A 26,576-nucleotide genomic window follows, 5' to 3' on the forward strand; every position below is an offset into this window, starting at 1 on the left:
CAGAGTCTATACTATAAAAGAAAGGCTGGATAGAAACAGTTTAAAGTAAAAAAAAATGCTGTGATCTTTATCTAGATCAATGTCTTTGGTTTAAGTTATATAAAAAAACAATGAAAGTCATTGTGGTTCTGTTTTTTTTTTTTTTTTAGAGCTGTACATTGTGTTCTTTATTCTGTGTGATCTTGCATCTGTAAAGTCAATAGCTGTTTTTCATTACCAACCTGGAGACAAAAGGTCTACAGGTACAGCAATTAACCATGAGCAGTCTGAACACTGATAAGTAGATAGTACAAGATACAGAGTGATTAACATTTAAAAGCACATTGGCAAGCAGTTCGGTGAAAAATAATGAAGTGTGAAACTGTGGGAGGTGACTGCATTATACAAGTAGTGATTATTAGTTCTTTAATTCATTTAGTACAATAATGCACAGTTTAGTTAATGATTGTTTTCTTAGGACTAAAAGTTATGTTTTCTAAATGCATGCAGGCTGTTTCACACCTGGGAGGGGAAAACAGACAAAAATATAGATAGTTATTGTAAATGGTAAGACCGTCTGCAGTATTCAATCCAGCATATGTTACCTTAATCTTAGATTAGATCATGCCTGTGGGTGCATCTGTTGACTTGTGGCAACTGCTTCTATCTGGAAATGTAAACTTCATTTTTTTGAAAATATATAATTTTGTCTATTTGTTCCAAGTAAAAAGGGAACAGGTGGTATGAGAGTTTATTTTTCAATTGTTTCCACTGAAGCAGATATTCTTTAAAATGAGACATTAGTTCAAGTAAAGAGGAAAATAAGCAACTGCATAAGAATGAGCCTGTCAAACACTGGAAATATCCATTTGAAGGAAGTGTCATGTAATAGGTGGGAAAACCCCTTTCTATCATAATGGCTACTCTGTCCATTCTATCATTAAATGTGAATGGGCCTATAGGTATAGACAAAAAAGAGGACACTGAATTATATTAAGAAGTGTAGGGCCCAAATAGTAGGTTGCAGGAGACAAATGTGAATAGAAATGGGCATACAAATTTGATAAAGAAAGGACTTCACTGAGGACATTCAATAGAATATCAGTGACAAAGGAAAATGTAAGTAATAGTGCCAATTACTACAGGGGCTACAATGGAAAAAAATGGTAATGGTAGATTTGTGATAGTAAAGGGTTATTGGCAGGAGATGAAGATTACATTGGAATGCATTTATATTCCTGCTAAAATTGCTAATTTGAAGCTTAAGAAAATTTTGGAAGAAATAACAGATTTCCAACACGAAATGTTATTTATGGATGGGGACTGGAACTTAATTTGCAATATTGAGGATATAGATATTCATAGGTGTGTACTACACTAATGGCCCTGGAGCCTTTACAAGCCTAGCCCATAGGATTACCCTGGCATTGTGCCATGCAACCTTAGTTCCCAGTTCCTCTGTCAAGTAGAGCCACTGGAGTGATCCCCAGAGTGAATTTTCTATTTCCAATCCACTTATCAAAATTTCTCTTGAAGAGGGCCAGTGAGGTGCTCTGTTTGACATGTATGGGAGTCTATTCCATAGCAAGGGAAGTCTCTGGTTATATACCTGTCCTTCCAGCAAGTTCTGTTGACTGTGGTAATGAGGTTGGGGTCACTGGAGCATGTGGTGCAGAGGGACTGGGATTTCTTTAGATGTAGCATTTCTAACACAGCTGGGTCAGACATGGCTTTGTAAGTCAAGTAGAGATCACCTCTAAGTAGGCAATATGAGACAGAGAATAGTTGGAGTTTTTTTAGTCTGTCCATATAGAACAAGTGTTTAAGGCCTAAGATCCTCTTTGTGAGGTACTTTTGCAGCTTCTCCAGTTGTTGCAGGTGTCTAGTGAGGTACATGCCAAATGGGGCATTGTACTCAATGATTGGCCTAATGAGGGAAGAGTAGAGAGAGACAATGACCTCTTTCTTCCTGGAAGCAAAACCCTTAGTAATGAGATGTGCCACATAGACAGACTTTCTGACCACAGTGGCAATGTGGTGTGCAAAAGAGAGGTTGCTGTTAACTTGTGTTCCCAGATCTCTTATAACGCCTTCTGTGTTCAGTGGACTACCATGGATGTGGTAATTCATGAGAACTGGGTTTTCCCAAAGGGGATGACAACACATTTTTTGGCATTGAGCTTAAGGCTATGGTTCTGACACCTGTTGATGGTCTCAATGAGGCCTTTCTGTAGGATGTCAGCATCACTTGGGGAGTTAATAATGGCTCCCAACTTGCAATTGTCTCCAAACTTTGTCAGCCAGAGTCCCTTTGTGTTGGCCTGGACTTCTGAGAAGTAGATACCAAACAGGAGAGAACCCAGGACCAATACCTGCAGGACTCCACTTGTGACTGGTTGGCAGTCTGAGTTGGAGTCAGCTACTTTCACACTGTGCATTCTACCTGTAAGCCAGTTTGCAACCCACCTAGTGATATAGGGGTTGATGCTTAGCTTAGTGAGTTTTTCTATGATTACTGCATGGGGGATGGTATCAAAGGCCTTGGCCAGATCAAGGTAGGCTATATTTACCCCCTTGCCTTCATCCACAGCTCTGGTGACTGACTCAAAGAAGTTGACCAAGTTGAGTAGGCATGATCTACCCTTCACAAAACCAAACTGTGTGGGATCCAGAGTTTGGAGATTCCCTATATCCTTGTTCATTAGGTCCACGATGATGCATTCCTTAGCTTTGGAAATCAGACTTGTCAGGCTAATGGGGCAATAGTTCCCAGGGTCTGTAGTTGCTCCTCCTTTGTGGAGAGGGAGGACTATAGTAGTATGCCATTTGGTAGGAACAAAGCCTGAGGTGAGGCTGTGATTGAACAGGGCACACAGGTGAGGTGCCAGTTCACTCTGTAGTTCACATAGAACACAGCCAGGGATATTGTCAGGTCCCATAGAAGTTGTACCATTGGACAGTGCTGTTTTAACCTGTGCAGCAGTAATACTGAGTGCCTGGCAATCTACTGGTATTGTGATTGGTCCTTGGGGGGGGTGGGGTAAAGTTGGCACTGAATCTGTCGGCCAGTATAGTGGCAATATCTGTTGGCTCAGTATTGGAGGTACCATTGTGCAGTAGCTCAGAGCAAATCTGGGTATTGCCATGGATATTCTTTACATAACTATAGAAGGCCTTGTGGTTGTCTTTACTATCTGCTGCAATTTTGTTTTCATGGCTAGCTTTAGAGGATTTGATGAGGGATCTCATATTTTTGTTGAGGCTGATAAGGGAGTTTTTCCAGTCTAGGGACTTCACCTTATTCTGCATCAATTTCCTCCTTCTGTTGTAGAGTTTGTTTATGGCAGAGGACCACCAGATTGGCTTCCTTTTTTTGGAGGAGAGTGTCTTGGTTCTATTGGGTATGGCGAGATCCATAAATTTGTGTACGTGTTCGTACAGTATATTAATGTATGACTATTCTCCATTTTCATTGGTGCCGTGAAGTTAGCCACCTTTGTTTTTAGGAGCCCAAAGTTAGCTTTGGAGAAGGTTTTTATGGTGGTTACCTTTGCAGGGTGGGGTGGGGTGGGAGGGATGTGGATTTCCAAGGTGATTAGTTTGTGGTTTGATCTAACCAGGGAGGAGTTGACTATTGGTGTAGAGCAACAGTCGCCCATGTTAGTAATGACCAGATCAAGGATGTTGCTACCTCTAGTGGGGGTAAGATGAGCTGGTCCAGGGCATTGGAATTAATGAATTCCAAGAAACGTTGGGCAAGTGTATTGGTACATGAGTACTTTTCCCAGTTAATGGAGGAGTAGTTGAAGTCACCCAGTATGAGAGTGTTAGGTTGGATCCTAATATTTTGAGTGCTTAGGAATGTGGAGTGTGAGTCTTGGGACATGGTTGGGGACCTATAACAGGCTATGACCTGAATCTCTGTCTTACCCAGTGTTAGCTGCACCTGAAGTATCTCTGATGCATTATGTTGGGCTACCAGTCTGGAGGTGTACGCATCCTTTATGAATATGGAAAGATCACCACCTTTGGAGCTTCGGTCCAAGTTCTGGCGCCGAAAGGTGTGAAATGAGTTATAGCCTGGTAGTGCAGGGGTGCTTTCTGCTGCTTTGAACCAGGTCTCTGTTGCAGCACAAATGTCGATGTTCTCCATTTTAAAGAGTGCTTTGAGTGAGTGCATTTTATGATTTAGACTTCTAGCACTGAGCAGCATGACCCTCAGATTGCATTTGTTTGTAGCTGTTACGGTGGTAATTTGGTCTTTGGAACACTGCCTAAAAAAGGCACTATAGGGGTGGCTAGAGCCTTGGCCAGTATCTGGAAGCCCAGAGATGACAGATGTAGGTCATCTTTGGCAAAGCATCGAGGTCTGTCAATCATGTCATCCCAGGCAGACAGATACTGGATCCCCTTAGAATGACACCAGAAGCTTAGGCAATTGCTGAAATCAATCATTTTCTGCTTGTACTGTGGTATAATTCTGGGTGATGGTAGGATGCTGCTCAGGCCTAGGGTCATACCCGCCTGGGCTACATAATCTGAGAGCTCCTCCATGTCTCTTTTCCTGTAGTCCAGGGAGGTACCTCTCAGGTCATTCACACCCACATGTACAGTGACAGAGTCATATTTTTACCTGTTGTTGAGAGACCTGAGTGAGTGCATTATGTGGCAGATCCTGGCACCTGACAGGCAGCTGACTGTTACTTTCTCCTTATTCAACCTAGTGAGTGGGACATCAGTGTGCTTCACTATTGAGTCACCTATGACTAGTGTGCTGGGCATGCTGTTTTGCCTTAGGATGTTTGGTTGAGTGACACACTGTTTAGGAGAGGTATGTGTCTTGTAATTAGTATTGTGTTGTGGTGGTTGAGTGTGTTTCTGCCTTGGAGGTCTCTGCTGTTTGGGTAGAGTTTTATTGAGAGCCTCCATGAAGGTGGGTGTGTGGTTTGTGTTTTTATGTGAAGGCAGTGCTGGTGTGTGTTCTGGAGGGCTATGTGTTCCATGTGGTGTGGTGCAAGTGTTGACCTTCTCCTCTTGACCAGCTATTCTGGTCTTGGCTGGAGAGTGCGTGGCTTCCAGTTTGGATATATAAGTGCATTTTTCGCAAGTCTGAGTGTTGGGAGGTAAGAGGAGAGGGTTGTCAGTGTACATGAGGCAGTTGCTATATTGCCTCAGGATGCCCAAGTTCACCAGGTTAATAGGAGAAAGCACAAGGAACTGGCCTTTAGACATACCTGGAGTGGTGGGCATTAATAAGTACTGGAGCTGTTTCCTTGTAGAACATTTAGTGCTGGTAGCACTTTTGTGTGCTACAATAATTGCTACAAGAAGTCTGGTATGGTAAAGTGCTAGACTAATAAGCTAGTAAAAGTGCAGGAGAGCAGAGAACTAGTAGATCTAAGGGAAAAATTGAAGGCCAGACTTTGGCACCCCTCAGAAGCTTACAAACAGTCCTGGATACAGCAAATCTGTATCTGGACTAGACTAGTTACAGGAAATGCGGGAAACAAGAGCAAACATGGATTTGTAAACCAGAAAGTTGAAAGGGATGGAAAACCTGCCCAAACGGCCAATAAACTACAAATTCTGGGACAGAAACAACTCCTCTTATGTTAGATAGGTTACCTAGTACTTACCACTCCCACTGATAAGCTAGAAGGCTTCCCTCCAACACAGAAAGGCTTGGGGAGCTCAGAAGCTTACATACAGTCCTGGATACAGCAAAATATATGAGAGGATCTACAAATGAAGGGAGCAGAGAGCAGTGTTGTAAGAGAAACATTTTGGATATAAACAAGCACTTATGTTTGACAAAGAAAGCATTTTAGGCGAGACATTTTGAAGAACATTATGGACAAAGGAAAAGCAGATAATAACTCTTATTATTAGAGGGACTCCAATAGTGAAAGGAGAGGAAAAAATACAGTAATGGAAGGTTTGTCATAGGGGTTAATGTCATGGGAGGAGTATTATGTTGGCATGTATTCATATTCCATCTAAGACTGCTATTATGGAGCTCAAGACAGTTTTGAGAAATAATAAACTTTCAGCAGGGAATATTATTTTAGGGTGGGGACTGGGACATTTGCATTAGTGAATGTGTATCAGGAGGGGCCCAGAATGGAAAATATAACAAAAGAGTAGATTTCTGAAGAAATATATATGAGAATTTTTGGTATGGAAGATATAACTTCAGTAGTATGAACCCAGGCAAAATTTACATATTATTCTGCAAGATAAAAATAAATGGACTAGACTGGATAAAAATGAGTAATGTAATGTACTTATCATAAAACCTGATCCATGTTGTCTTTCTTTTTTTTTTTTAATTTCTCCAAGTCTTTTGGGTTTCTAATACCATGACAGGAATGGACCCCATTCCTAAGTCAAAGTATAATTAAAGTTCATGAAATTAGTATTGTTTCAATCTTTGATGTCAGCCAGTTGTGGTATTCGCAGCACTCGCAATGTGCCCAGTAATGACTCCTTCTGCAGTTCTTATGGAGTTACATGTATTGGTAACATAGCCAAATATGACTGTAAATTCTATTTAAAAGACCTGTTGCTCCTACTACTATTGGAACTATCTAGGTATCTTTCTACCACTGTCTTTCTCTGTCTGGCTCAATGTATGGCTTATCAGGTCTGACCAGCTCCAATCTTTATTCCGAGCACTTGGTTTTGGGTGGGTTCATATTACATTATCAAAAAATAACGTAATCGAGCACTCAGAACTTCGAAACGGCCGCATATCAAAGCTTTTATTGTGGGGGGCTGCGCCCCCCCTTATCCCCCACTAAATATATATTCCAACTCCAAGATCGCACTACAGTGAGGAAAGGGCAAAGATCCCAATGTACTGCGATCTCACAATGCGATCTTCGAAATGCAGCCGTTTTGAAGTTCTGACCGTTCTATTAAGTTATTTTTCGATAATGTAATATGAACTCGTTTTGGGTCTTAGGCTCCTCTCCTACTCATACTTCCCTCTTGTCCCAAGAAATACCTCAGACTGAGTTTTCCCATTTGTATCTAATATGCTAAGAGACTCAAATGGAATTTTTTTGTATCATACCAATAGTGATAAAGGAGAGAAGTCAGCTCAGAGGCTGAAAATATGACAAGGCCCTGGACAGGTCCCATCACTCAGTCGAGAGCCATTAGTGACAGTTTCAGTAAGGAGGAAGGAGGTTGAAACAGGAGAAAGACAACACAGATCTAGCATTATGGTAGGTACATAACTATCAGATATTGCTTTTCTGAGTGATTCAATGTATGGGACAGATATTCCGGCTACTAGAACTCTGGGGTGGTCTCATGGAATGATATTCTGAAGAATGGTGGAGCTGAAGGAAGCATGGGACCTAGACTGCCTGTCCAGCATATAGTGAGATACAAAGGTATGAACAGTAGATCAAGTAGCTGCTGCACAAACCTCAACTATGGGAACTCTAGCAAAATAAGCAGTGGAGAATGCCACTGCTCTGGTTGTACAAGCATGGCATTTGTGTGGAAGGGCTAATCCTTCCCCTTTATAGAGAAAGGTAATGCAGTTAGAGAGACACCTAAACAGTGTTGCTTTAGAAACATCTTGTCTCAATTTAGCCTTTGAGAAAGAGAAAACTTTGATCTATTTTCCTGAATTCTTTGGTATGACATAGATAAAATCTCAATTGATGGTGCACATCCACATATAAGATAAAGTCACCTTTGTTACATAAATTTGGAAAGAAAACTGGTAGGTTAATTGTTTGATTAAGAGATGTTTTCGAGGCTAGTCTGGGGGTAGTTTTAAGGACGCAATAGGATTGTGGTTTTCCCCAACATGAACTCTAGATATGGCTGTTATTTGAACCTTCCTTAGTGGTTCAGAAACTAGCACCTTTTTGGAATAAGTAAAAACTAACACAACCATGGACAAAAAATTAAAAAATGGATACCGATCAACTGCAAGACAATGCTTGTTTATTGAAAAAAAATAGTTTAAAACATGAACGGACTGAGCACTTTCTTCTTAATAATTTGATAGACTTCCTCAGAGTAATGAGCTACTATAATTGGTGAACTTAATACTGAAACAACAACCTATCGGGTGGCAGAAATTACCATAAGCTCAATGTCATGACATCAAATCCAGGTTAAAGTGCTATGACTAAAAATACATAAAAAAACAGAGCTGAATAAAAATGATGCTTTCCATGTGATTCATATGTACAGAATAAGAAATATAATGTTAAAAAATATATAAATCGCATAAAATTTACATTGTATGACATTTAAAAGTTCAAGACTAAATACATTGTCAAAGTCATGGGAAAAAGTATCAAGGCTCACGATACTGGCCCTCTTTGTCAAAACACAAGACAAGGACAAAGCATTGTTGATACTTGGGGCTACCGAGGGATTAAGTCTCAGTTGCCAAGTTAACTCTTTGTATTCCAAATGTGTGTCCAAATCACCCAGAAAAAGTTAAAAACCACTACTCAGTCAATAACAAAAACCAGAAACTTCTTAAAATTAGAGCATCCACAACTATGTCTATAATAAAACATTACTAGACTTGTTTTTCCTTATATCATGTAAATGTTCTTGGATCCTTTCTATTCATTTCCTGCTTGTTTTCCTCACATAAAATGCATTGTAGGTACTGCAGAGAACTAAATAAACTACATGGGTGGTGTTGCAAGTAACCATCCCAGGACTCATTTTAACAAATCCTTCAACTGCAGCATACGGTCCTTCATGAATAAACCTGCACATTTTGCAGATACCACATTTTCTCATGCTCGCCTGTGCATAAGTAACTTTCCTGTTACCAGTACCAATTTCTAAATGGGGTTTACTATTTTTCCTTTGCTAAAAACTACAACAGGGTTGACACCCAAAAGACATTTCAACATGTCAGGAAATATTAACTTCTAGTTACTTTTAACCCACTTAATATACTTAAAAACATCCCTACTATAGGGAAGTGTAAATATTGGGGTGGATGTATCAAAATTATAACTGTTTCTCCCACAAACCATATTTCCACTAGTGTGTTGCTCAGTGTGGGATTTAATTTTCCGAATGGGTGCAAAGCGATCCTTTTGTAAACCCACAACCTCATCCTTGACATCCTTCAGGAGCTGAATGGGATACCCCCTTCCAATATACATGCAAATTAATTGATGACTCTCCTCAGTAAATAGGTTGTCATCAGAAATTAATCTAAAAAGTCTCACCATTTGATCCTTAACAACAGATCTCTTTTGGTGAAATGGATGACAACTATTAAAATGAAAGTATGAATTGGAAAACGTCTCCATTCTAAAACCAGTGGAGGAGTAACACCCATGTGTATAATTCTTCTCAAGTTGGACATCTAAATAGTTAATACTATCAGTTCCAATTGAATATGTACACCTTAAAAGCGATGTGGATTCCTGCCACTTAGTATATAAATACCCCATTGGTCAATGGCGTCTTTTCATAAGATTAATACATCATCTAAAAACCTGTAATATCCATGAACCAATGACAAAAATTCAGAGGTAAACACCATCTTCTCTTCCCAAACTGCTAATACAATATTAGCATACAAGGGGGTGCACACAGCACCCATGGTTACCTCAGATACCTGGTGAAAGTATTCACCCTCAAACTGAACAAAATTATTGTTCAATGTCAAGTACAGGAAGGTGGTAATTAATAGTGTGTCTGGGATAACCAAGGAAGAATGTTCATGTAGAAAGTTAAAAAGACAATCAATTCTGATATTTTGGGGAATAACTGAAGAGATCAAGAACATCCACAATGATAAATAAAATACTAAAATTGAACTGCAAATTATTCAAAATCTCTAATAGGTGCCATGAATCTATCAAGATATGTGGTTTTGACTCTAATACACCCTTGCATTTAAGAGCAATATACTTTGCCAAGGGTTCTGTCTTGGATCATTTAGCCAAAAGAATAGGTATCAGTGGGGGAATCATAACTGGACTTGTGAATTTTTGGTATACCAAAAATGGATGCAATCCTAGGTTTCAAAGCTGGAACATTTTAACAGAATAATCTAAGCTGTTAATTTTCTCAACCCCCCCCCCAGCTCAGATTATTCTGTTAAGATGTTCCAACTTCTATCCAATGAGGTGACTTACAAGAGAATTTCTCTCAATGAGATTAATATTGCTTATGCCAAGTTGAAATTTTTGCTTTTGGATATGGTTATTCAGCGAGAGGTGGACCATGAAAAGTGGGAGTACCTTAATGTCTTGAAACCTAGGATTGCATCGTATCCCAAAAATTAACAAGTGCACCTATGATCCCTGCTGAGACATATTATGGATATTACTGATCTCTTTTCAGTTATTCCCCAAAATATTGGGATTGATTTTTTTTTTAACTTTCTAAGTGAACATTCTTCCTTTGCTATCCAAGACACTTGCCTCCCTGTATGCTAATATTGTATTAGCAGTGTGGGAAGATGGTGTTTACCTCTGAATTTTTGTCACTGATTGATGGATATTACAGGTTTTTAGATGATGTATTAATTTTATGGAAAGGTACCATCAACCAATGGGGTATTTTTTACACTAAGTGGCAGGAAACCACATCTTTATGGTTTACATATACAGCTGGAACTGATGGTATTTGCTATTTGGATGTCTATCTTGAGAAGAATTACACACGTGGGTGTTACACCTCTACTAGTTTTAGAAAGGAGACCTTCTCCAATTCATAACTTCATTTTAACAGTTGTCATTGGTCAAACGGTAAGACTTTCTAGGTTAATTTCTGATGACTACTTATTTGCCAAGGACAGGACAGCCATCAATTAATTTGTATGTTTATTGTGAGAGGTATCCCATTCAGTTCCTGAAGGATGTCAAGGATGAGGTTGTGAGTTTACAAAAGGATTGCTTTGCACTCATTCTGAAAATTAAATCCCACACTGAGCAACACATTAGTGGAAATATGGTTTGTAGGAGATACAGTTGTAATTTTGATACATCCACCCCATTATTTACCTTTCCTTATAGTAGGGATGTTTTTAAATATATTAAGTTGGTGAAAAGTAACTGGGAGTTAATACTCCCTGATAAGTTGAAATGTCTTTTCCCTGTCAACCCTGTTGTGGTTTTTAGCAAAGGGAAAATATTAAATTCCTTTTAGAAATTTGCACCGGTAAAAGAAAAGTTACTTATCCACAGGGGAGCATGAGAAAATGTGGTTTCTGCAAAATGTGCAGGTTTATGCATGAAAGACCGTACGCTGTAGTTGAAGGGTTTGTTAGAATGATTCCCTGTCCTTGGAAGGTTAACTGCAGCACCACCCATGTAGTTTATTTAGGCCTCTGCAGTTCCTGCAATGCAGTTTTGTGTGGGGAAAACAAGCAGGAAATTAAGAGAAAGGATTCAAGAACATTTTATGATATAAGGAAAACAAGTTTAGTAATGCTTTAGATAGACAGAGCTGTGGGTGCCCTAATTTTAAGAAGTTTAAACTTCGGAGTGTGGAGGGTGTAAAGTTCACTCCTTGAAATATGTTATGCATCTAGTTCACCAATAAAAATCGAACTTTAAAATATGTACTACAAAATAATAAAATAGTAGGTAGTCCACAGTTGAGTTAAAAATGGAATACCCTTTATTGAAACATACAAACAAGCAATTATAGTTGAGCATAATGAAAAGTATTAAAGGCATTCACTATAAGCAGGTTATTTGGAGCAAGGGAGTGGTTACAGAGGGTGGTTCTGTTAAGAGCAGTGAAAGCATAAAATTCATTCCTTTAACCAAGTCACCCTTCCCCTTAACACCATAGTGTAAACTGAGACTGTGCTACCTTAGAAATGAAACTAAAAAACTAGAGACAAATTAAAATATAACAGCTTATTAAGACTAACCTACTAATCTAGACTTTCTTAATTGGGAAACCAACTCACTAACAAAATGACTAACTAATGAACTAACAAAAAGATCTACCACTAGACATCTATCAGAATAAATATTAATAACTTATAAATTGAAACACTTTTAACAAAGATTGCTTTTGTACCAAATAAATACTGCATCAGGTTTGTGTGTAAAAAACATATCATAATATTAATGAATGTGTATAAATCTACAAATTTACAAGTTTATTGTTAACATTTTTTCACTGTATTTTCACGTTAGCAATTAGAGCTATGGTTTTCAGTCTACTTAGGTGTTCACTTGGGGAAGGGAGACTTGGTTAAAGGAATGATGACAATGAATGCCTTTAATACTTTTCATTATGCTCAACTAGGACTGCTTGTTTGTGTGTTTGAATAAAGGATATTCCATTTTTAACTCAATTGTGGACTACGTACTATTTTATTATTTTGTAGTACGTATTTTAAAGTTTGATTTTCATTAGTGAACTAGGTGCATAACATATTTCAAGGAGTGAACTTAACACCCTCCACACTCCAAAGTTTCTGCTTGGTTTGTTTTTGACCCAGTATAGGTTGCATACTGGGTATTCTGAGACTTCGCAGGATACCACAGATTTTTCTTTTTGCAATTTTAAGAAGTTTCTGTGTTTTTTTTTTTTATTGACCAAGTAGTGGTTTCTAATTTTTTGGGTCAGTTGGACACACTTTTGGAATACAGAATTAACTTGGCAACTGAGACTAGACTTAATGCCTCAGTTGCCCCAGGCATCAACAATACTTTGCCTTTGTCTTGTGTTTTCAGAAAGAGGGCCAGTATTGTGTGAGCCTTGATACTTTTCCCCATGACTTTGACAATGTATTTAGTTTAAAACTTTTAAATTTCATACAGTGTAAATTGTGTGTGATTTATATATTTTTTTAACATGTTTCTTATTCTGTACATATGAATCACATGGAAAGCGTCAACACATTTACACATATATGTTTATGTATTTATTATTTTTAGTCATAGCACTTTAACCTGGATTTGATGTTAGGACCTCATTTAGCTTATAGGTTTATAGGGTCATTGGTAGGTACTAGGCTATTGGCCCTAGGGCCTATATAAGTCTAGCCAAAAGGTACCCTGGCTTTTGCCACCCAAGAAAATAATTTTCCTGTGCTACTGTTGAGCAGAGCCAAAGAAGTGATCCATTTCCTATATCCCATCCAATCATCAAGATTTTTCTTGAAGAGTGCTAATGAGCTTTGTTTGATATAGATAGGTAGTTTGTTCCAGAGTATGGGAAGTCTCTGGGAAAGGAATCTATCCCTCTAGCATGTTCTGTTTATTGTGGTGACAAGGTTTAGGTCCCTAGAGCGTGTAGCTCTGAGGGATTGGGACTTCTTTAAGTGGAGCATGTCCAAAAGCTCTGGGTTTGACATAGCTTTTTGTGTTAGGCAGAGATCGCCTCTGAGTAGGCGATATGCGACGGAGTAAAGCTGCAGTTTTTTGAGATGGTCTGCATAGGGCATCTATTTGAGGCCGGTAATCCTCTTTGCGAAGTGTTTTTGCGGCCTTTCCAGTTGTTGTAGATGTCTTATGAGGTACATACCAAAAGAGGCATTGTACTCTATAATGGGTCTAATGAGTGACGAGTAGAGGGGAAGAATGACCTCTTTTTTCCTGGATGAGAAACCTTTTGTGATGAGGTGTGTCATGTAGAATGATTTCCTGACTACTGTGGCAATGTGATTATCAAAGAAGAGACTACTGTCCACCTGTGTCCCAAGGTCTCTTATCACACTTTCAGTGTTAAGTAGACTACTGCCTATGTGGTAGTTCATGGGTACAGAGTTTTTATCAAAAGGAATGACAATGCACTTTTTGGCATTGAGCTTGAGGCTGTGGCTTTGACATCAGGCATCTGTCTCAGCGAGGCCCCTTTTGTAGGATGTCCACATCTTTTGGAGTTTTGATTATGGCTCCTAGTTTGTAGTCATCTGTGAACTTCGTTAGCCAAAGACCTTCTGTGTTAGCCTGTACTTCAGAAAAGTAGATACCAAACAAGAGAAGACCCAGGACTGAACCCTGTGATACTCCACTTGTTACTGGTCTGAAGTTGGATTTGGAGTCTGCTACTTTCACAGTGTGGGTTCTGTCAGTGAGCCAGTTGGCAACCCATCTTGTGACATAGGGATTTATACCTAGTTTAGTGAGTTTATCTATAATTCCAGAGTGGGGGATGGTGTTGAAAGCCTTGGCGAGAGCTAGATAGGCTGTGTGAACCACCTTATCCTCATCTATGGCTTTGGTGACTGCTTCAAAGAAGTCTATCAGGTTTAGGAGTCATGATCTGCATTTTACAAACCAGAACTGGGTGGGGTCCAAAGTTTGGAGATTACCAATGTCATTGTTTATAAGGTCCATGATGATACGTTCCATAGCCTTGCAGACCAGGCTCATTAGGCTAATGGGGCCATAGTTCCTGGGGTCCATGGTGGCTCCCCCTTTGTGGAGTGAGATAACCGTTGCTGTGTGCCATTCAGTGGGCACAAAGCCTGAGGTGAGGCTATGATTGAACATGGTGCTTAGGTGGGGTGCCAGTTCATTTTGTAGTTTGTGTAGAACGCAGCCTGGGATGTAGTCAGGTCCCATGGATGCTGTGTCCTTGGCTTTGAAAAGTGTGGTTTTTACCTGTGCACCCATGATTACAGGAACATTTCATTCTTCCAGTATAGAGATGGGCCATTTAGGGGGTGAGAGAGGGGTAAAGTTAGCACTGAACCTAACTGCCAGGATGTTGGCAATATCAGTTGGTTCTGTATATTTAGTGCCATTGTGCTGTAACTCAGAGCAGATCTGAGTGTTGCCATTGAGATTCTTGAGATAGCTATAGAATGCTTTGTGGTTGTCTTTAGAATCAGTGGCGATTTTGTTTTCATAACTAGCTTTGGGGGATTTTATGAGGGATCTCAACTTCTTACTAAGGCTGACCAGGAAGTTCCTCCAATCATGTGATTTTACTCTTTTTTGCAACAGTTTCTTTCTTCCGTTGTAGAGTTTGTTTATGGCAGAGGACCACCAGATTGGTTTCCTTTTTTTGGAGGATAGCATCTTGGTTCTGTTAGGGATAGCATGATCCATGCACTCATGTAAGTGCTTATAAAGTGCATTTGTGTAGGATTCAGCAGTCATACCTCTATTGTCCATCTGCATGGGTGTCATGAAGTTTGCCACTTCTGTCTTAAGAAGCATGAAGTTGGCTTTGGAGAATTATTTTACGGTGGTTTCCCTAATGGGGGGTGGGGGTGGGGGCGGGATGTGGATGTCTAGGGTGATTAGCTTGTGGTCAGATCTGACCAACGAGGAATTGACCTCTGATGTGGAACACTGGTCGCCCATGTTGGTAATGACCAGGTCTAGGATATTGCTGCCCCTGGTGAGGGTGTTGATAAGTTGATCCAAGGTGTTGGAATTTATGAATTCGAGAAAACGTTGAGCACAAGAGTTGGTACATGAGTAGTTTTCCCAGTTAATGGTGCGGTAGTTGAAATCACCCATTATGGGGGTGTTGGGTTGTACCCTCATATTTTCCAGTGTATCAAGAAATGAGGAGTGGGAATCCTGGGGCATAGTGGGGGATCTGTAGCAAGTTACAATTTGGATTGCGGTCTTGCCCAGAGTTAGTTGCACTTGGATAATCTCGGATGCATTATGCTGAGCAACTAGCCTGGAGCTGTGGATAGCCTTAATGAATATGGACACGCCTCTGCCTTTAGTGTTTCGGTCCAGGTTAGGTGGCCGAAAGGTGTGGTATGAATTATAGCCTGGTAATGCAGGGGTGCTCTCTGGAGCCTTGAACCAGGTCTCTGTCACTGCACAGATGTCGATGTTCTCCATTTTAAGGAGTGCCTCGAGTGAATGCATTTTGAGGTTTAGACTTTTAGCATTGAGTAGCATTACCCTCAGAGTTTGCTTGCTTGTATCTGTTACAGTGGTGAATTTGTCATTTGAACCTTGCCTAAAAAAGGCACTATAGGGGTGGCAAGACCCTTAGCCAGTATCCGGAATCCCAAGGGTGACAAGTGCAGGCCACATCTGGCAAAGCATCATGGTCTGTTGATCATGTCATCCCAAGCAGACAGATACTTGATCCCCTTAGAATGACACCAGAATATAGTCAATTGTTGAAGTCAATCATTTTGTCCTTGTATTGTGGTATCATTCTGGGTGTTGGTAGGATGCTACTCAGGGCTAGGTTCATACCTGACTGGGGCTACAAGATCAGAGAGTTCCTCCATGTCTCTTTTGATGTAGTCCAGGGAGGTACATCTCAGGTCATTCACACCAACATGGACAATGACACATTCATATTTGTACTTGTTGTGGAGTGACCTGAGTGCGTGCGTTATGTGGTGGATCCTGGCACTCGACAGGCAGCTGACAGTAACTTTCTCCTTGTTTAGCCTGGTGAGTGGAACATCAGTGTGCCTGACTGCAGAGCCACCTATGACTAGAGTGTTGTTATGCCTTATGGGCTGTGGGTGAATGGCACACTGAGTTTGTGGGCTATGTGTCATTTGGGTTGTGTTGGGGGGTGGAGGTTGCTTGCACTTCCACTTTGGAGGCCTCTGTTGCTTGATCAGATTTTTATTGAGAGCCTCCATGAATGTAGGTGTGTATTTTGTGTTTCTATGTGTCTGTTTTGGTGGTGTAGGTTTTGAGGGACTGTGTGATGAGTGTGGTGTGGTGCAAGTGTTTACCTTCTCCTCTTGACTGTCTGTTCCAGTCTTGGGTGAAGAGGGCTTTGCTTCCAGCTTGGCTATATAAGTGCATCTTTCAGAGGTTGTAGTGTTGGGTGGTAGGAAGAGAGGGTTGTCTGTGTTTATGAGGCAATTGCTGCATTGCCCCAAGATGCCCAGATTCATCAGGTAGACAGGAGAAAACACCGGCAGATGACCCTTAGACATGCCTGGATGGGTGCTTATTTATTAAGTACTAAAAACTATTTTCCTCTAGATAAGTGAGGAAAGTTGAGTGCTGTAGTCATTTGTAGCTTATTTAGTGCTTAAACGAGTTCTGAACAAGTGCTGAGCTCAAAGAAACAGTTTTGAGTGCTAAAACTAAAAAACTGGCTTGTTTTAAGGGAAAATTTAAAGAGCAGACTTTATGGCGCCGGGAATAGTTTAACCCTAGCTAAGCAGTGATATATAGAGTGTATTTCTTACTTTTTTTATATATATATAACAGTAGCAAATGAGCAAACTGATATAAACAAATTAACCAATTAACCAATAAAAAGCTAAAAACTGAGCCCCATTCCAGCAGTCTTTAATCAGACAACTTCTAACTGCACACTCCTGCCACCAGGGTGCAGGGGAACCTTCTCCAAAAAAGATGGTCTGGATTAGTGCTCAAGTTATACAACCAAAGCTAGATTCAGCAGGTCTGAATTTAGTCTATGCTACAGTAAACAAGGTGTACCAGTTTCAGAAAGAAACAGTTCAAATAAGCAGGCACAATAAGCCTTTAACCAGAAACTCCGAGCTCAAAAGTGCAGAATCTACCCTCTCCTCCCACAAGAGTGCAGACCACACCTTCTTAATGTAAAATAACTGGCCCGAAGCCCAAGTGCTTAAACCAGAACTAATGCACTTTTAGAATAACAGACACTAAGCCTTCATTCAGCAACTCCCAACTTAGAAGGATGTAAGCTACCTTTCCTGCCACAACAATGCAGACCACAAACCTTTTTAATGTAAAACAACTGGTCTGAGGCCCAAGTGCTGCAACCAAAGGCTTAGAATAACAGTTACAATTTAATCAGGCTACTAACAAGCAGTAATAAATGCAGAAGAATACATCTTTTCACCTTGACAGCAATGAGCACTGTTTTCAAACAGGGCAATCAGCACTTCATCTTATGATGTGCACATTTTTTGTTTTTATTTTTCACATACAGTCTTCAGATACACTGCTATCATGTTACTTGGCTGGCTAATATACATATCCTTGTCTGTTTCTGCCTCTATGCTATCTGGTTTTCATAAGATAAGAATCATATAGCTAGAAGAAATAGCTTCCCATCACAGAAATGGAAGAGACAACCTTGGCTGCTCACTCTCATTTCCCCAGTCTTGTCCTGCAGTATCCAAACCTGCTAAATACCCAGGTTGCATGGACCATAGTCAGAGTTCCACCCCAGTGTACCACAGAGACAGCAAATGCATAGTCATATTAAATCAACAAAAGCATTTATTATAGGATAGTTCATTTTTCAATATTACTGCTTTAGATTATATTTCTACTCAGTTTATTGTACAAAAAAAATCATAAATGCCATATAGATTGGACTCCTACCAACAGCGTTTTTATGACAAAGCCATTTAAAGTATACTTTCCTAGTATGAGTGACCATCTCTGCTCCTTTAACTTTCACATATTTTATAAAAAGGGAAAACACTTCCCTGGGAAACTATATCCTATAGTTGTTTCATTATCCATGCACAAAACTTTTTGCTTCTGAAACTTGGAACAACTAACTGACAACTGGTACTACTGTAATTCAATAGTAACACTGACATTGATTTGTTTCCCCTGAGTATAATGATCCCCTTACACAATAAGTACTTATCTAAAACCATTAGAAAAACAAGCAATAATCATACTGTCTGGATCACACCACAGATTTGCAAAACAATAAAAAAACATAATGCTGTATGATTAAAATTTAATGCATCAGCCCAACCCTTTTGGTGTAGAGTGATAAAACTCTCACTGCAATGTGAATTAGTTTATCAGCATAAGTGCTGGAATGGCTAGACAGAAGAGAATGAGAGTAAGCAGCTTCTGACAGCTCATCCATGGAGGTGGACTGTGGTGGTCTCACTTGGACAGCTACTTCTTTGCAAGCAGACATCTGTATGACATCATAGGTCATAGGAACAAGGGATGTGGGCTTGTGGGCTTAACAATCCTAAACCACCTCATAGGTCCTCATAGATGTGTGTGTGTGTGTGTGTGTGTGTGTGTGTGTGTGTGTGTGTGTGTGTGTGTGTGTGTGTGTGTGTGTGTGTGTGTGTGTGTGTGTGTGTGTGTGTGTGTGTGTGTGTGTGTGTGTGTGTGTGTGTGTGTGGTATATATATATATATATATATATATATATATATATATATACATACAATATATAATGTGTATATATATATATATATATATATATATATATATATATATACATATACACATTATACATTGTATGTATATATATATATATATATATATATATATATATATACATATACATATACACATTATACATTGTATGTATATATATATATATATATATATATATATATATATATATATATACACACACACACATACATATATATGTGTGTGTATAGAGAGAGAGAGAGAGATACATATAGATATACAGATAGATATAGATATAGCCATAGATATATAAGGGGAGGACACAGGATAACCTTGCACTGATATGGGTGCTCATGTCTGCCAGTAGGGGTGGGTTATGGCCATAACAAACATGCCATCAGTACCAGGATGCCAGTGAGTGCACAAACTAACTACCACAATAACTGCTTATGGTAGTCTCTGGCCAACTCTTTCTCTCCCTGGGGAATTAATAAGCTAGGCTCATGGGGTAGGTTAAATGGTTGTCAGGCATGGTAAGGAAAGTCACTTAGGAAGTAAATTTCAAAGCATCAGGTCTAAGCAGTGAATGGGAGACCTTGTAGAGCTTTGTAACTATACCACCAAAAGTTCTAAATAATTCAAAACTGTAGTAAAACACAAGAAACAGAAATTTGTTTAAAAAACAAATTATCTTGCAGAGATTATGTTGCCCTTTGATCTTGTAATTCCTTCCCACTTCACCAGTCTAGTGGCTAATAACTCTGCTGCCTCTTACATTACACATAATTCTGAAATAGCTGTCCAGTTCTCCCAAACATCTACTCAAAGATCTCTGCAAACTAAAATTATTCCTAACGGCCATATAACTGAACACCTTTTTGTTTTTTAAGCCCTCAGTCACTGTCACACAGTTTCTAATACAGACGCAAACAAATTACTGAAAATGTTCCCAGTTATATAAAGGAAGGATAAGATGTCTTATATGTAAAATTTCCAAAAGTTTGCAATTCCTTTGTTTTATTCTTCTTATTCACATGTTTAATTTGTTACTATATTTCCAGACCTATAGGGACCACTACCATTAGGTCAGTTAAATCCAGTCTCTCTACTTTCTCTTATAAATTGTTAGAGACCATAGCTACAGATCACGTAAAATAATTTGTTTCCAGCTCTGGAGTGCTATGTGAGGCTCATAACAGATTTAGAAAGTTCTACAGTACTACTACTGTTTTTTAATATCTCACAAATGCAATTCACAAAGCTGTGGTTAATAAATATCCCACTGGCAGTTTTATACTTCTCCAAACACCTTTCACTACTATTGCGTTGCAGCATACCATGGCTGGATACTCTCATTTCAGTGGTTTATTAGCTGAATCAGGGCCAGGTTTATCAAGGCCATGGTTGAAATTATCTACTTGCCCTCAGTCATGCTTAATGTGTTCCCAAAGGTCAGTTGGGGACTCCTGTTTTTTTCCCCTATTCATAAACTCACCATCTTTTAAACACACCTCATTCAAAAGGCTATATTCACACAAGCAATCTGTAGCATCCAGTGCCATACTTACACTCAAAAGTCTAAGATTATAAAATACATAATTCACTCTTTTTGAAATGAGAACATGAGGACATCTGGGTCAGAATAATGTATTAGCTAGTGCTAGTGACAACAAATTGTATTGTTAATTAATTATATTTATTGACCAGGAACCATCTCAGAAGACCCATTTTCAGTGGAATTCTAGAGAGAAAAGCTCCAAGACACAGTAAAACATACAGAATGAACATAAAATAATTACAGATTAAGACATAATATACAATAAATTATAAATAAGAATAATGGTGTAAAGACATGAAGGGGAATTCAGGAAAGCTTACATGAATTTTTTTTGGTGTACACATTATGATGCGTACACGAGTGTGAACAATTTTAGATTCATTAAGTGTCGCTTAGCAGTGCACAAGCACTTGCAAAGAAAGAAAGTTCCAGGTAATGCAAATTACTTCATAAGCAAGAGAATCTTATGCAAATGACCCAGGTTGAGTGATCCAATAAGCAGAAAGGTATCTGTGTAGATCCTGTGTCTGTAGTGTATGCATAATATTTCCATGTAGAGGACTCTACATGGACAGAAGGGAGGATGTAAAAAAATCAGAAATATGGACACATAACTTCCCATGAAATGTCAGAACACATACATATATGTACAAAAGGTACATTGTGGATGTCTGAAAAACCAAAGGAATATGTAAAAATATATATTTTTTTAATAATTTCGGCATGTTTGTTCTATGTGTTACAGTGCGCAAACATGCCTAATTGATAAATAAAAAAAGCAATAGGAATAAAAAGTAGTTTAGAATATTTGTCACAAATTATGCTAGGATGTTGCATCGGGTCCACACAATGGTGCATTGGTGCTGTTGCCCAGGTCAAATGGCTATGAACCATGTAGTTACCAGGCTGTCAGCATGAATATGTATGGAAATGAGGTGAATTTGTTGAATCGGTAAAAGGAGCAACCGTGTCTGCAGATCCCTTTCGTGTAGGCTCCTACTCCATGTTGATATTTCCACTGGATGTGGATGTCAGCAGGGGTATGTGTCCCATTACTTGTAAGAATTTTTTAATTCCTGGTGCACGTGTTTGCACTGTGCACCACATAGCATGAAAAGACCACCTAGGTGACAGTAATGAAGTAGGCAGCAAGTAATTAAAACCGGATGTATTCAACTATAGGTTCTGACTGTTGTATAAGCTTTGCTTTGTGGCACGTGCCACAAAATAAAGCAGGTTCATTAAATGAGGTTAATTACAATCTAAGCAGGTGAAATGCATAATAGGTAGCCAATCACACATGGCGGACCTACAGCAGACCTGTATAAAGTATGCATACACCCTACGATCTGATTTTCCCTCAATACTCTGAACCATTGGAGTACTGACTTGGACATTTTAACTGATGAGATAATGCTATGGGCTGTTGCAGCTATTCTACATCTGCATGTACTAGAGGCTGAAGTCAGTGCTGCTGGTGCTGCTGACAATAGGCCTAGGCTGAGAAGGAGAAGAGTGTACAGGCCCAGAGTAACCTCAACACAGAGACAGAGCTAAAAGAGGGGAACCCATCCCAGTAGAAACAAAGGTATGTGTAACCCTTAGGATACTAGCTACAAGTACTTTTCAAAGGCCAGCTGGGGACATGATGGGGGTGTCACAGGCATCTGCATCCAGGATATTCCACCAATTTCTGGATGCTATGTTACCACATGCCAGTGAGCACATATCTTTTCCCCTCTCCCCTGAGGTGAGGGCCAGCAATATGCAACAGTTCTACCATCTATCACACTACCCTGAAGTACTGGATGCCATAGACTGCACTCATGTACACATCAAGGCACTACCTGCTGAGCAGGGTAGAATCTACATCAACCACAAGGGGTACCACTTCATCAACTGCCAGGTCATGTGCAATGCCCAGGGAATTATCCTGAATGTGTGTACTGGCAGTTATTATGACTCCCATATCTGGCACACATCACATCAGTACCAGATGCTTGCTAGGGGACACACACCACATAACCACTTGCTGGGGATGCTGGCTATACCCTGTAACCATGAATAATGACACACATCAGAAATGCACACACATCCACAGAATGCATTAATGAGGCACACGCACAAACTAGAAACATCATAGAGCATGTGTTTGGGCTTCTGAAGTCATAATTCCGGTGTCTTGATATAGCTGGTGGAGCCTTGCAGTATTCTCCAGCCACATGTGCACAGATATTCACAGTATGGGCTATGTTACACAATTTGATCCTGTGGAAACAGCTGCAACAGGATCAGCAAAGGGAAGGGATACACAGCCTGCCACCAGTGCCTAGGTCACCACAGACACAGGAGGACTCAGAGGAGAAACCCCCTGGTGATGTCCCAGTAGGTAGACATAGGTGTGCTCAGTATGCCCTGGCTTTGGCTAAGAGACAACGCATGGTGAATTCACTGACAACCTAGGGACCTAGGGACTTACACCTTCCCCTACTCACATACAGAAATTAAAACAGATGCCAGGCAAACACATCCTATATCTATCCATGTATTAGTTGTGTACTGCTTGCATCTCACAGAGTCAGCCCTAAACTACAGTTGTGTCACCTGCTACATTTGCAAGGTAAGTGCATAACCAACACAGTACTCATAAGGATTATTATGATATGACAGTGTATGTATGGATCTGGTACATTTTGCAAGTAAATGTGGTGGGCCACCTGGACAGACATTACATCCACATGGGATTACAGATATAGAGCTGCCATATGTCCGGGTTTCCCTGGATACATCCTCTTTTTGGGCTCCTAGCTGGGCGTCTGGGTGTTTTTTGAAAATTCTGCGATTTGTCTGGGTTTTTCAAAAACCCGAACAAATTACAGAATTTTCAAAAAACAGACGTCCCTTTTTCAGCGGGATTGTACCAGGATTGGCAGTCCGATCCTGAGTCCCACACTGCCGGTTACAGTCCCAGCAAAACAGCCTCCACTTTGTTTTTTTTTTTTGGCCCATATATTGGTATACCAGCCAATCAAAACAATTGCAAAACGGAGCTCTGTTCAATGCAGAACTGCTTGATGTTTCGCATTGAACAGAAGAGGGTCCGCTGTGCGAGTTTTTGATTGGCTTGTATACTGGTATATGAGCCAACCAAAAAAATCAAAAAACGGAGCTCTGTTCAATGCGGAACTGCTTGACATTCTGCATTGAACAGAAGAGGGTCCACTGTGCGAGTTTTTGATTGGCTCGTATACCAGCATACGGGCCAATCAAAAGTTGCCAAACACGAAGCTACTTGTCTTTAATGCGAAACTGCAATGTTCTGCATTAAAGACTAAAGGTTTTTTTTTTTGGTCTTCATCTAGTGTTAAAGACCTTTTGTCCCGACCCGTCCAGTCAAGAATCTGGTAACCCTAAAAGAGGACGAAAAAATATGTGCTGGTATAATACCAGCACATATTTTTTGTCCTCTTTTTCATATAACTAAATATGGTAACCCTATACAGATACCCATTCCACTATCATGTTTCCATTACTATTTACTAGGCCTCATGCATGGAATAATCATGCAGTCCTACTGCAACGGACTACAGGTACATCAGTCAAGGGAGATGTTTGACAGTGGAATGACATGATCCTGTGTATCCCAGCACATGTGGTGTTCCTCCACTCCCAATACAACAGTGTCTCCTTTAACTGCTGTAACAGTAACTCAGCAATGGTTTAGCAGCATGCCAGGCAGGCTCAGGACAGTAACATAGAAATTGATCTTACACTGTATGTCTTACTTAATGCAGGAATAACAATGTAAATATTTATGCAGTGATTGTGTGATGAATGACCCCTGTCTGTCAAGCTGCTTGTGTTGCTCAGTGGACTAGGGCTATTAGCTTGTGTGATGGTGTTCATGGTTCTAATCTAGAAGTATCCACTTCTTTTGGATGTGCAGTGTTATTACTTTGTGTTTTAGAGACTGTCATTCTGTGTGTGATGCAATATTATTAACCTCTGTCAAATATTAATTACATTAAACATCAATCAAAAAGTCATACCCAATGTGAGTGAAATGCAGCAGTGCAGAAACAGGGACAGATGTCATTTTGTGTAACACACAAAATCCTGGACTGGAGTACAGACAGATGTGGGCTGGAGTCAGTTTATAACTAGCGAAAATCACACTGATCATGCTCATACACTTAGGATTTCACTCTGCTTAACTGTTTTTCCTTTCTCAAAATGACTTTTTATATATAGACATATAGATATGTCTATAGATACATACATATATGTATACATATCTGTCTATCATTCTCTCTCTCTCCCCCTATAAATGTATATCTGTCTCTATACACTTGGGCTCACTCTGCTCCCTTACCCTACCCACACTTCCTCCAACATCTTCCAATTATCAGTCACGTCCTCTATACTTCTAACAACCCCCTCCACCTCCCAACTTCCTCAAATCATCAATCACTACCTCCATACTTCTTAAAACTAATCCCACTAAAGACTATATCTCATAATGCCCACTACTAGTCTTAATTACTTAACCTTAGAACCTACTCAATCCTAAAGCCTTTTGCAACACTATGTTTGCCTTAAAGACAGCTCATTTCTTATTATCATCTCCACCTCCATCCTCTACTTTATCTACAGTGCCACCTCTTATCAGTACACCTTTCCACCCAAAACTTCTAGCTATCCCCCATCCAGTGTCACTACCACCCACACCTTCCTTATAGCCCTCTACACTACCTGATATCCTAAGTGATCACCATCCCACTTACATACTTAGACACTCTCCTCAACTATGTAAACCCCAGCAATATAAAGTATGACACAACCTCTCCAGTTTTAATCCTGAAACTTTCAACCACTATCTCTCTTCAATTAATTGCTCCTCCCTCCACAATATCCCCCTAGAGGAAGCTGTACTAGCATTTAGTAACAGATTTCTAGACACACTCAACTCCCTGGCTCCCACCAGGAAACTAAGAGTAAAATCACATTATGCCCCCTGGCTAACACAAGCAACCCAAACCCTCATGAATAACAGAGATAGTGTGTGTGGGAAAAATCCAAATCCCTCACTGATCTTCAAACCTATAGAGAGCTCCATAACTTAACAAAAAAAAGTAGCCCTTGGCAAACAAAGCTTTTTCCATAAACCATTCAACAACCCCCACTCTAAACCTTCAAAATTCTGGCACTCAGTTAATAAGCTGCTGCATCCTGGGAACCCATCATCCCCTAACCCCTGCGCTACTAGCTCTGCCACTGCCACTGCTAATCTTCTAAACACCTTCTTCACTGACACTATCCGCAGCCTTAACAAGAATGACATTATCACTCAACCCTCACTCTCTGCAGCTACTCCATCTCCAATCTTTTCTCTTAAACCCATCCCCACATCCTATACTAAATCTCTTCTAAGTAAACTTAAAAAGCTTGCTCTCCATGAGTTGATAATCTTCCTCCAGAGTTCTTAAAAATTTCTGACAACTCTTTCGGTTTTCCTATCTCCATCTTGCTCAATAGATCCATTATGGAAAACACTGTTCCTAACACATGGAAAAAATTCTACATCATTCCCTTGCATAAAGGTGGCAACTCAATCAACCCCTCTAACTTCAGGCCAACTGCCATCTTATCTCCTCTATCTAAAATTCTAGAAAAATGCATCCACAAACAACTTAACAACCTTCTATAAGAAAATCTTTTCACACCCACACAACATGGTTTCTGGCCAAAACATAGTACTGTTACTGCTCTGACATCCTTCATAGATACTATTGCAATTTCTTATGACAACAATAAGTCTGCTTGTTTCTCAATCTGTCTAAAGCCTTTGATACAGTATTCCATAGATTACTTCTGTCCAAACTAACTTCACTAAATCTCTCCAACACCACTTTATCCTGGTTCTCAAGTTACCACTCAAATAGATACCAGGCAGTAAAATGGCAATCCAATTTCTCTCCTTTCCTACCCATTCAAACAGGGTT

The sequence above is a fragment of the Protopterus annectens genome, chromosome 9.part0, assembly GCF_019279795.1.
Source record: "Protopterus annectens isolate FY-2018-M chromosome 9.part0, PAN1.0, whole genome shotgun sequence".
Lineage (NCBI taxonomy): Eukaryota > Metazoa > Chordata > Ceratodontiformes > Protopteridae > Protopterus > Protopterus annectens.